This window comes from Hippocampus guttulatus, chromosome 11 (genome assembly GCF_054856545.1).
Source record: "Hippocampus guttulatus isolate MCC_2025c chromosome 11, RoL_Hgut_1.0, whole genome shotgun sequence".
NCBI classification, from domain to species: Eukaryota; Metazoa; Chordata; class Actinopteri; order Syngnathiformes; family Syngnathidae; genus Hippocampus; species Hippocampus guttulatus.
In genome coordinates this window covers 17,084,415-17,097,515 of record NC_141271.1, presented here as the reverse complement: position 1 = coordinate 17,097,515, position 13,101 = coordinate 17,084,415, and the positions used below count along the sequence as shown (strand labels likewise).

General features: G+C 43.1%; 1 long non-coding RNA gene across 1 annotated transcript in view; it reads right to left on the bottom strand.

Annotated features, from left to right (window-relative positions):
* Positions 1–12,818: 12,818 nt before the first annotated feature.
* Positions 12,819–13,101, bottom strand: part of LOC147198385 (uncharacterized) — a 60,162-nt gene continuing 59,879 nt past the window's right edge. The window contains exon 3 of the long non-coding RNA XR_015102218.1: positions 12,819–12,962. This is a non-coding gene — a long non-coding RNA (uncharacterized LOC147198385). The remainder of the gene's footprint in view (positions 12,963–13,101) is intronic.

The window sequence follows — 13,101 nt, the reverse complement described above, 5'->3', positions numbered from 1 at the left end:
CTAGGATAACTCGAGTGTTTTTTTAGGAACCTTGCTTTGCGTTTTTTTAATTCTTTGACTTAACCCCTTTTACTACATGACTAATGCCATGCACCCCCCCCCCCAAAAAAAACCAAAAACAACCATTGCTTTTCAATACAGTACTTCAATTTATAGGACCCATAAATGGAATTCAAAGTACAATGCAGTTGGAAACGAACACTGACAAAGCTTTTGGCTCCAGCGTCATCGTGGTGGCCAGAAGAAGAAAAAGAATATTCATTTTACCGCTGGCTCACAATCCCATTAAAAGGCAGAAGCTCCATTTCCACGTATGCAGTATAAATGTAATGTACGAGAGTGGGAAGGAGACAGATGGTGGAGTGAAGCTCTCACGTGGCAACACCGTGTGGCCAATGAAGAAGACCACCAAGCGCCAGCTAGGGCCAGATTAGCTCTATGAATACAAGTTCATGTGCAGGCATGATGTTCCCATTCACACGTGCTCCGAGTTCACGTCGGATTGTGCCGCGTCTCAATCGTCATTTGCTGTCACGGCAAAAAAAATAAAATAAAAAATCCCTCCAAAAAAAAAACCCAATATGGCATGAATCCAGCACAGCAACGAATTACCGTCCTATTTATTTATCCCGGCTTTTCTGCCACTCACAGCAATAATCACTATAACTGATTCAAATTCGGAGAAAATGAAGGATGCTTTCCGTCCAATTTTCAATTTGGACGTGGCAACTATGGCCATGATGAATGTCTGAATAGTCCATCTTCTTCCTCTCATTTCTGCTAACCTTTCCTGACAGCTTAGATATTGCCTACCTGGTAATTTGCTCGGCAATAATTGGCATTGTGAGATTTCGCCCGCTTTTTTTTTAACAAGGATTCTTAACACCCTCTGTAGGTAAAAAAATGCAATTACAAACACAAGTGGCCTAGCGTGACTGGTCATCAGCAGCTGCCGCCTCAGTTCCCCAGTCCAAACTGGCGCCATCAATGAAAAACCAAAACGACACGTGTATAGATTTGGCTAACATTTGCAGCAACTAAAACTTTAATTAAAATATATGAAGCCATTTTATTGATTAACAGCATTGGTGATTAAAGTGAACGTCTGATCCCTTTTTTTTGGTCCCCTCTCCGAGATCATTTATTGTCGCATGGGCGTGTTTATTGATAAGCGCTTCGGATGAATACAGATGCAGCTCTCGCTGATGGAGAGATCATATTGTGCCAAACATCGGGCTGAAGCAAGAACAGCTGTTGCGGCTCTTTGCGCTTGAGAGCCCGTCTTGCGACATCATCGCAGCGCCCGAACATCTCTATGAATTTTATGACACATTACCAAAGCTCCCTCATCTCTGTCCAGCACTAAAACCTTAATCAATGGGCTAATTGCAAAGGCTATATTCGCCCTCTTTAGCTCTCCGTCCTTGGGTGATTGCATTTTGTGTTCAATAGCAGGCGTATCCTTTAATAAAAAGGATTATTACCCTTTAAGACAACCACGTGAGGGTACATGTGACCAAGGTAGCATATTCCCTTTTCAAGAAAAGATACGAATGAGGTAAAAGTATTTTCACTGGAAAAGCACACGAGAAAATGCAATTTACTTGTGAATGGCTATTAAGCGATGCTGTTGGCAAGCTCAAATTCCAGGGAAAGAAAATAATTAACCGATACGGCAAAGCATACTACAGCAATCCTCACGTCATGCTAAATCCAGGATAGAAAATCTGTAAAAAATATGCAATCTGTCAAAAATATGCAATATGTACAATGCACTCATCCTTCGAAATGTGTTTTTACCGTAAAGGTATTGAAACACACCAAATAAGACAAATAGCAAGCATAAAATGTATATAAAATATTGTACATATCGGCATGTCTGTGTATGTGACTTTAAGAGTCAGGGCCAGGTGTCGTGATGTGTGAGTGTCTGGGTGAGAGATGTGGTCGACAGCAGCTAAAAAAACTAAAAATACAAGTGACGCAGCTGGGGAATATTTATACGCACAATCGTTTTACAATTTTAAAAGATTTCATATCACATTTCATGATCAAAAGTGTCTTTTCAAGTCTGGTGTAGTACCCTGACTGACCAGCAAGCAGTAGAATGATGTCATCAAGACTGCCGCAAAATACAAAGAAGAAAGAATAGTGGTGGTCACAATAGTCGCTGTGTCGTGGTATTAGTCGTAAAAGTAGTCACGGTAGTTGATGCAGTAGTCCTGGTGATCATGATAACGTCAGCAGTAATGGATGGAGAAGAAGCTAGGCTAACCATGAGCTCATCTGGTAAAGGAGTTAAGATAGAGCAAGACGGTAAGCTAACTCCACCTAGCATGTATGTTTCTTTTTTGTTTTTTGCCACGTATCATCAAATGTTACAATTTTGTGGCAATAAAAAAAAAATGTTTACCACAGAAGCAAATTAATCGACAAATCTGTGGAAATTATTACAAAATCAGGAGTAGATGTGGTATTAAAGTTGTTTCCGTTGGCGGCACAGAAAAAAGTTTCACTATTTACTCTGCTACATTCTGTCTTGTACTCATACTGCACCCAGTTGGATATTTTTTTGCGCTCTGGTTTTACCTATGTAAGTTCTGGCGTTTTCCTGGTAGTCCTCATTTAGTCACTGGGTTGTTGGACTTTATTGGTTGCTATTGTCCTTGCTTATTTAGGAGTACTTTACGTTTTATTTGTCTTTTGGGTCTTAAACCGGACAGTGATTTTAAATTGGACCGGCAAATTCTATTTCGATGCTCCTGCAGCTTGAGGAGCCCACCAGTTGCAAATCACTACACGATTCAGTCTTATCAATGACATACCAAATACCATCAAAATCAAAACGGAGTGCCGAAAAGCTTTTCTTTTTTTAGTCAGATCATCCATAACATCCATATGTTGTTAAAATTACAGCCTACAGAATGCTGACTCGTGACACTCACAAGCATACCAACAATCACTAAGCTCTGGCTAGCAAACAGACAAGCACAAGGGGAAGCGGCCAAAGTATCAATGCTACGGAAACTAATTAGAATACAGAGAATCAAACGTTTGCCATGACTTGGCTTCAAGGACTTTCACCTTCGGATCAGATGAATTCAGAGGTCAAAGTCAACCTCAGTGGGACGTGACAGAAAATCATTGGGAATCTGGGACTAATAACAAGGAGTTTTGGGGCACTGAAGAGATAGACGGACGATGATGACGCCTCATTGATCTACACGAATACGTGCGTGCGAGAGAGAGAGAGAGAGTATATGCTCTGATTCGTATTTGAATTTATGAATATCATTTAAGCTATCAGTGTCACAGTACTGCAGCATTTTGCAGGGGTGGTAAAAGTACTCAGCAGGACTGATACTTGTGTGTTAAAAAAAAGAACTAAATCTACGGCTGTACTTGATGAAATAAAAGTACAGACTCTGAAATATACTGAAGTACAAAAATGTGATAACTGGGCACAACACCACCAAATTTCTCTGCACAAAAAGTTTGACATCGTGTTCTAAATTACATTTGTATTATGCTAGCAAAAAAACGAGTTCCCATAGCTTTGCTGACGTTGTGAACTAAAGGCTAAATTAAAAAACGATAACAGAAAATAACAGTGTATAGTATGTTTTTTTTAGTTTAAATGGCACATTTCTGAATGCGAGAAATTTCTTTTGAGGCACGAGAAAATGCATTAGCATTGTCGTCGACAACATCAAACTATTCTCTTAAAAAAAGCCACAGATGGGAATTCTCGTATTCGATATTCGTTTTCAAATGTAGAGAGTAAAAAAAAATGTCTTCAGCGTAGAAACACTCAAGCAAGGCACATATAGCTGACAAACTTATTGAAGCACGGCGATCAACACCCCCCCCCCATCACTACATGCAAACACAAACCATGTGCGCTGCTAAGCAGAGTCATGAGCTGTTTGCCCATTCCGACGCCACGCTGCAAGTGTTCATTTGAATGTCCTAATTAGTTAATTAGTTGGTGGTTAAGGACGATATGAGCCTCTCATCAATCTCTTGATCTCGAAAAATAAACACACTGCGATGGCGGTGGCGAGTCACTTGAATACTGATGACTGCAGGAAGAAGAGGACCGCATGCGACACCCCACATTTCCACGCAGCAGGCGGCTCGGAAAGAAGAAGCGTCACGGCTGTGAGCGTTGCACGGATGACAGACCAAACATGGCGTGACAGGGCTGCAATTCATGTTTTGCGGGGTTTATATTTGCTTGTTTGTAACCGATTAGGGGGGCGGCCCGGTAGTCCAGTGGTTAGCACGTCGACTTCACAGTGCAGAGGTACCGTCCAGCTCCGGCCTCCCTGTGTGGAGTTTGCATGTTCTCCCCGAGCCTGCGTGGGTTTTCTCCGGGTACTCCGGTTTCCTCCCACATTTCAAAAAACATGCATGGCAGGCTGATTGAACTCTCTAAAATTGTCCCTAGGTGTGAATGTGAGCGTGGATGGTTGTTTGTCTCTGTGTGCCCTGCGATTGGCTGGCAACCGATTCAGGGTGTCCCCCGCCTACTGCCCGAAGACAGCTGGGATAGGCTCCAGCACCCCCCGCGCCCCTAGTGAGGATTAAGCGGTTCGGAAAATGGATGGATGGATGGATGTAACCGATTAAGGGGACGGTATTGCCCCGCTAAGTCGCCGTTTATCGTTCGCACCCCTGCTAAGATGTCGTTTTTTTTTCAAGCAATCTTTTCTATGCCCTTGCCAGTGGGAAAGGAGAGCCAACGTCACCAATGCACTTTTCACCCATACCATGAGAACAGTAAACCAGTGAATTACAAAAGTGGGTTGGAACGCGTTACATTTACTCTGCTACATTTCCTTAAGTAACTTTATGGATGTACCTTTGAGTATTATTGTGAAGAAAAAAATGCTAAATTAAGCTACATTCCGCTCAAGACTTATATGTAACAAATAGATGCTACAATTAGATTATTGCACAATAAATGAGAGTTGCGCATAATGTAAAAAACAAAGAATAGAGAATAAAAATGATGGTCATTTAACTTTTAACTGCGTCCTCGTCGTTTTTTTGCCCTATTTTGTTCATGTTCTCTCTCAGAAGTGATTTTCTCCTGGCGTTTTGTAAAGAACTGATACAAGGACGTTTGCTTTTTTCAGCTTTGAACAATCTTTCGAAAATGACCATGGCAAACATCAGCATAGTGAGCGATCGTCCGACTGATGAACACTTTTTCTGAGTGACTCACATTTACGGAAAACTATTGGAGCGCCACATGGCCCGAGGGGCGAATGATGAGAATGCCGCATAGACACATGTCTATCTATCTACACAGGTCCCTCTTAGCCAATGGGATGCCAGGAAGATGCTCGGTAATAGCCAATGGCAGAGCAGCTATAAGTATGTTGCGTTCAGGAAATTCTGAGCAGCGAGTAGCATGCCATACTCTATTTTTAACTTTCGTATCTTGAAATTTCTTTCGTAACAAGAGGCAATATTTTCCTGTTGAGGCGTTTCGTGACTTGAAAATTTCATATGAAGAGATGTTCGTAAGTAGAGGTACCACTGTATATTTCATGATTTCAACGTGTTTAATTTAAAGACTGTGTTTTAATACGTTTGAAGCTCAGTATAGAAAGAAACAAAAGAAGCCATGCCTTTTTTTTTCTCCATTCCACACATTTTTCTAAGTAGCGCTTCACCCTGACTTAGATGTCGTGTAGGCTTTTAGCAATGACCTCGGGCACTGTCGCAGCGGTGGAACAGAAGACTACATTAAGAAAAGAGCAGAAGGAGAGCAGAGGAAAGGGAGAACTAACAGGTTAAAAATAGTTAGCATACGGCAGCATATGATTGAGCTCGTTGGGCTCCGAAAAGTCCCTCTAATTATTCAACGGGATCCCTATTCTCATCGCTCCCTATATGCTTTCCGTTGCGTGGAAGTGCAAGTGGCTCCAACTAATATACATAATTCTGCTACTTAATTGGCACGGATCTGGGAAGGAAGTGGGCTAAGGAATCTCCTCAGAGACCAATGGGGGGCACATATCATTGGCTCCATCAGAACAGCAGTCCCATAGGTGATAGATATCAGCAAATATTTCACGAGCAGTTCTATCAAAGTGTCGACTTCTGTGCACCATCTTGCAAAAAAGTACAAGCGAAAGACTGCTGCCGGCAGGTGCCGACCGTACATTTGTAGCAGGTCGAGCCATGACTGATGGTAATTCTGTGGGAATTATGTCGTGCGCTGTTGCTGTCACAACAGTATGTTAGGCTTAATCAGGAAGGTTAACTAAACTACTCATCTAAGTTATAAGTGGGCCACCGCTGAACAGTCGTGCTTGCAGAACTGCATTCGCTCTCCACTTTTCTTTCGTTTTTTTTTTTTAATGAGTTTGAGGCAAATTTACCCGAGTGTTGATGAAGATTGCAAAGTTCGGCAAATTACAGTGTGAGCGAAAAATCTTCAGGCTTCTGCTCGAAAGCAGGCACTATAAGCCAACTTAACAGCTGAAATTTACTGAAGGATAATCAGAGACGCTTGACTTGGTGGCAGGTATGTGCTGCCTCCCATTTAATGACTTTCGATGCGATGTTGTCATTTTATCTGTGCATCATCATTTGAATGTTGTTATAATTATTATGATTATTGCTGTTGTAAAAAAAAAAAAAAAAGAACTTTGAACAAACCAGACTTTAGATGAATGGGTAAACAGCAAAACATGTTATTGATTTAAAAACACGCTACCAACTAAAATAATTTAACTTTGCGTACACGAGGAAGACAATAGCATCCCGATATGACCCCAGAAGGACACGTAGATGTTTTCATCAAGCGTCCCATCTTGCGACAATTCCTTCAGGACAACTCCCCTTTGACCTCCCACAAATATTGAAATGACGGCTTGCTTCCTCTTTTTAAATTCACTGTAGACAGCAGGAAGCAAAACCTTTTCGAACCGCCACACTGAATAGCAAAAGCGAGGCGCGGTAAAAAGGCACACTACATCAAAACAAATTGTAGCCACTAAAAGAATCAATTGTTGACACCTCACCTCTATCTATCGAGAGTTCAGTGACCCTGGCCCATAAATATAGCGCTATGTGCGGCCTCAATCAAAGTGTTTGACAGAAGCACATTTGGCCGCAAGTTTCAGTGTAGCACGCTGCAGATCATGATACGTATGGATTTAATGGGCCCCTGAGCCCCTTACATACAGTATCTCATATCATTCATGCGGGGGGGGGACAGCTCAGCTTTCAGTGTAATAACAAGGGTGGAGATTTGTGGATCGGACCCCCCCCCCCCCCCATTTCTAATCTGAGATCTATTAAGGCGCCTCAGGATGAATCATCAGCGCCGTTGATGTCACTGCTTGTTAGTTGTTTTCCGGAGTCAATCGCAATTTGTGAGTCACAATCAGTTCCACTGTAGTGTGTATGTTGTATTTCAAAAGGAAGATTTGTGCTTCGGAAAGGTTATGGGATGTAAAGACAAGAGTTTAAAATATGATGACTAGTGTAATTGGGTATATAGTTTTTCTTTTTTTTTCCCAGAAGGTTGTGGATGATGGGAGTTAAGGCAGGAAGTGGGGAAAAGTCAGGGAATCGCACCAACAACTCTATGCTTTCTGGCAAGCTAGCTCTTTTTCTACTTCACATAAGCGATCATCTTTATCATCCGTAAGATATAGTTAATTTATCAATTTTGTAGTCCCTCTACTTTTAAAGGGACTGAGGGGGAGATGCTTTGATAGGCTGCGTTCCACCCCACAACGGCGCAAACGCCCCCTTCTACCTGCACAGGTCTCCGAAAATACCCAAAGAAAACTCCAACCATGCGAACAGTGAGACTACACTTTGCGCCGGGCACAAGAAGTGCGCTTTGAGTTGCAGTCTTGTCAACGATGACATCTTCAGAAAATTCTACCAAATAAGCACGACATAAATATGACTCGGTGAGTCAAATATAAAACAAATACGTGGCTTCATCACTTCAACTTTTCATCCAAGCAACAGCGATGGCTTCCATCATCCCGAGAAGTGGTTTGGCCCACAGAGAGTTATCATGAGCACAATATTGACTTTAAATTACAGCTATCGCTGCTGCTCATGCTGTCTCAGGACCATGCGACGGATCAAACGCAAAGATCAGACCAGGATTAGGAGAAAGCCACTGACGAGCAGCGAGCCGGCTCTCGGCTGCCACAGAGCGCGCACACTCACGCTGAACCGGCCAAATCTCGTGCTTAAGCTCCCCCCCACCACCTAAACACATGTAACACAGATCCCTCACACTTGGCTAATTTGGACTTCAAAGCCAAAATTGATCGCAACCGGAATGATCCAAGGGTGAGGTCAAAGGCAGAGGATCGCCTGTGTCGACTTTGTCAGGCTGGATCTATTCTGAGAGCTCCAAGGCTGCAGCGTTTCCTCCCTATAGGTGCATAATGTTACGTTTGCTCACAGGATGCAGCCATGTCCGTGCAATGCCTTGTAACTCGGGCTTTTAATTCCCTTTTCCTGGCAGTTGAACACAAATAACAGCACGCATGATCCGCTGGGAGCCGACATCGCTGCTCAGGGAGGGGCGCAGGATATGAGTGGAGTGATAAATGATGAGGCCTTGTGCCTGATGTGACTTCAGAAGTGCCGCGCGATCTGCATGTGCTCCATCCTCTCACCATCATTAGGTGTAATTGGGACTCAAGGCGAGGCATGTCCTCTTCCCTCTGTGGAACGAAGTGGCTATTCCTGGTAGGATAAGCCTACAAGCCATCGCTACGCTAGTGACCCGTCCTACTATCACACCGACGGGCTAGATGGGAACTCAACATGTACACTATTGTGTCAAATCACAGTCTGGTGTCAGGTAGACTATTATCACGTTGAACGAGCCTTTCTGATGCTGACCTTCACGGCTTGGCGGCATCTTATCGACGGCATCTGTCTGAGGCGGCGGCACAGGTTCCATCACATCATATTGCTTATTGAAAGAAGAAGGCAAAGGAGTAAAAAAACGAAGTTGATACTAAGCTGGTAAAGTAGGAATACACATGTGTAGGGCTGAATTATTAAAAAAAAAATCTAATTGGCACCCCCCCATATTGTGGCTGTAATTTCATATGCAATTATTTTTCACTAGGACAATAAAATTGGACTAGACCAGTATTTTGCAAATGTCAGTCAGAGAATCAGAGAGTCAAAGGACAACAATAATGCCAAATAAAACTGCAACTTTATCTGTTCAACTTTTCATGAAGAAATGATCCGTAAACATGCGGATTGCGCTTCTGAAGCACTGACCATATGAAGACACCAAATAAATAAATATTATTGATATATAAAATAAAGCCTACCATTTACCCCCCAAATGCAACCTTTGCAATTCGAAAGAAATTTGCATTCTCCTACAGTGCGATGCCGATTTGAATTTGAGTAATTGTTCAGCCCAACACGTGGGCGAATAAACGGACTTGCAAGTTGTCCATCTTGTCAGCCAAATCTAAAGGGTGGGGGGGCATATTATATTTAAAACCAGCTTCAGTCATCTTTTGTTTCGTGACCTCCGTCTGTGTACCTTTTCCCCACCTTCGTATCAACGCCCTCTCGCCATCTTTAGCATTTAGAATTAATTGCACAGTTATCCTCAAATTAATTCCTAACTGTTTTACAACACACAGAGAGAAAAGGGCAAGCCAATTATTATTCTGTTTTCACCTTACAGAGCGGGATATTATGCAAATCATCCTCACTACATGTGAGGGAAAAGGGGATTTATTTTCCTCAGCAGATGCTGCCGAGACAGTCATGCATTCCGTGGGGTGGTGGGGGGTGGCGAACAGGAAGTGAGGATGCTGTGAAGATCCGTTCACTCCGCCTGGCCTCCTACGGCCTCCTTATCCAGGCAATCATTTAAAACAAACAGTTGATTGTTTCCAAATATCGGGCATCATGATTTAATGCTGCAATCGCATTAATTGTGGTGCTCCCTCTGGAGTGCCTGCCTTGGCCACAAGGAAGCAATATAATACGACAATACTACTTCTACTATTGCTGCTGCAAGTGTCCTGGTAAAATTTTGTGATATGAAGTGATTTTTCATCAAGGACAAAGAATATGTGGCTATGAGTATTGTCGATATGTACATTATAAAGCAAACGTAAGTTGCTTCTCAACCTGTGACTGATGATGCTAGTAGGCCTATTGCATTGTCTGTTAGCATTAAGCTAAGTGGACTATCTTAACTCATTCAGTACCAGCCAATTCTAGACCAAGTCTGAAAAGACGTTTAAAAATGTCTTTGGGAGTGAATGAGTTTTAATGCAAAACTATGGTTGTTTTAAAAACACAACTTGTAACTCTTTCTTTTATGTTTACTTTGACAGTAAACTTCAACTGGCGGTGGCAAAAAAACCCAAAAAAAAAACCCAGCTTGAAGCCTCTTTTTTATTATTTGTTCGTAATTTTGCCAACGTGCTGCTTCTTGTGAAGCCGACTTGTTCACCGCCACCAGACAGTGCTCGTATCTCAACTTTGTACAACAACAAAAAAATCAGATCGATGGCTCGTACTCTCCGAAACCTCTGGGCACAACTGTGACACTTTGTGTTTTTTCGCCATTTCGCCCTGGACAACGAAGGGTAAAAAGAATGTTCCAAGCGCTGTCTGGAAGTACTTTACAACTTCTGCGCTTACGAGGTGGAGGTGTTTCGTGATGGAAGACAAAGTCCATTGGCTACACGGACCTACAAAATATTTTATTTGCTACTTTCCCAGGGAAGAAAATACATATTAAGGCCAAGCAGTCCGCCTGTTAGCCAGGCCTCAAGACGTGGCTGACAGCATGCTAACATCAGCAAAGACAGGAAAGAGGCTGAGCACACTTGTGACCGCAGCGAGCGTTGATTAATATGAGACCTCGAGACCCACGAAAGAAAAAAAACCCCCTGCAACCTTGATTGCATAGTTTCTGACTTAGTGGTAAACAGCTTGGTTTGCAACGAGACCATCTCCTTCCAAACAAAAGTGCTAATGAGCTGTAATGATGAGTTAAGGTCAAAGCACTTATCATCTTTACAAATCAGTAGAAAATGCGCTGGTGGAAATAAGCTCCCATGAGTATCCGTCACGGGCTCAAAAAACTCGACGCGGTGGCACAGCTCCAGGTGCTCGAGCAAATTGGGCTCTGCATGTAGAATGGATCAAACGCAAAGCTCAATATTCATTATTCTCCGCTCTGACTGTGATCGGCTTGCCGCGGTGCCGCGCTTGGGCGTGACGGTAATTGTGTACTTCATTGTGTGCGTATTTGGACCCGACTTAATCATGATGTCAGGCTGTTTAATAAAAGGTTATTAAAGGAACAAAGATCCAGGTTTTACATATGTTAGGCAGGGGGAGGTGTCGAGAGCCGCCGTCTCGGAGGTAAACGCGGGGCCGTCAATGACAAATGATGCCCGCGCTGAGATCAGATAGTTAACAAGCGATCCCCTTATTAACCAGGTCTGCCGAGATAATTGGCACTTGAGCCTCACGTTTTGAATCCGGCTTGAGCAGCGTCATTTATCAAGAGCCCAAGCAGGCTGTCAGGGCTCCATAATAAGCCTCCGTAACTGATGAATCAAGATTAAGCAAATAGATGGAGAGTGAGGGAGGGGGGGGGGGGGGGGGGGGACGGGACTAGCTTGGTATTCATAACATTAAAGCGGTGTTATTTCTTACCGGGACACGGATGCATGCAGCACTCAAAGCTATGGTTGTAAAACAGCTTCGGGTCGACAGCGTTGTGATGATGAGTCTGGTGGTAAATTGCTACACTTTGCTCCCATCTGCATAGACGGGCGGCAAGCTGTTCAGCCTGAAGATGGCGAATTTGGCGTTTGTTGACTTGATGGAACGTTTTTGACGCACTTTGTTGGTATTTTTAAAGCATGTGATGATTTGCACTCCTAGGTTTAGTTATTAAGAATTTTGTCAAGATTTGTCCTGATATCAACTAGCTTAACATTTAACGTAGCAAGAGTAAAGGTGAAAAATTCGAGTTTTTTTTTTTTTTAATTAACAGTCATGTATTGGGGGTGGGGGACAATTGCAGGGAACTCAATTAACCAGTACTTGTATTTGGGAACAAACTACAGAGTTAAGACAATATGTGTTTTATTAAGTGTGTTTTACATACCGGTACTTTTAATGTGTTTGACACATGTTGGAGGGGTAACACTTTTTTTTTTTTTTTTTTTTTTTTTAAAACATGGTCCCCCTACATCATGAATTTCAATTACTGTTGATAAATGTGGATTGACTACATTCCACGGAGGGAACCCAAAAAAACGGAAAAATATTCTCTCTGCTATCATCATTCGATAAAAAAACAAAATAAATGGTATCATTGTCTCAATTGGAATTGACATAAACAACATTTTCTTCGACTGCTACCCAGTTACAGCATACTTTGTAACACAACATAGGAGAGTGATGATTTACAAGGATACTAAATTGCTTTTAAACGTGTATGTCCAGACGCTTCCCCGCTCGCTGCTCGAGATAATTACAGATGATGGGCCGGTGATCAGCTGCAGGTATGGGAGCCACCTCAGGCCTGGCCCAGCCTTGCACCTGCAGCACCCCCCCCCCCCCCCGCCCCTACTCTGTCAGCCCGTTTTGGCAGTGGCTCCTCTCCCTAAGTCTCCAGCTGTCCAGCGGGGTGCGCCAAGTCACAGCAGGAGTGCCCCCGTCGCGTCATCTCGAGCCCATCTTCTCCTACCAATATATGTGTGTGTGTGTGTGTTGGGTCGGTGTGCGTTGCCTGTACTTGCATTACTCACAAGCAGACGGAGCACGTTGCCAGCGCCCAGCATGTCCATGCACACACCCCTGCCCTGCCAGTTAGACCTCACGGCTGGAGGAGATGATGGAGAGAATCTGGCATCCTTGAAGAGGAAGAGGAGGAACAGGAGGGGTAGATCCAGAGGAATCTGCAAAACAAAGTCCCGAAGTTTACATGCGTTCTACTGGCCAAAATTTGGTAAGCTCATCCTTAAAACAAAAATGTAGAAAAGCCACATGATTGTTTTAGCTTTATATTAATGTTCACAATGCAATTTGATTGCTTTA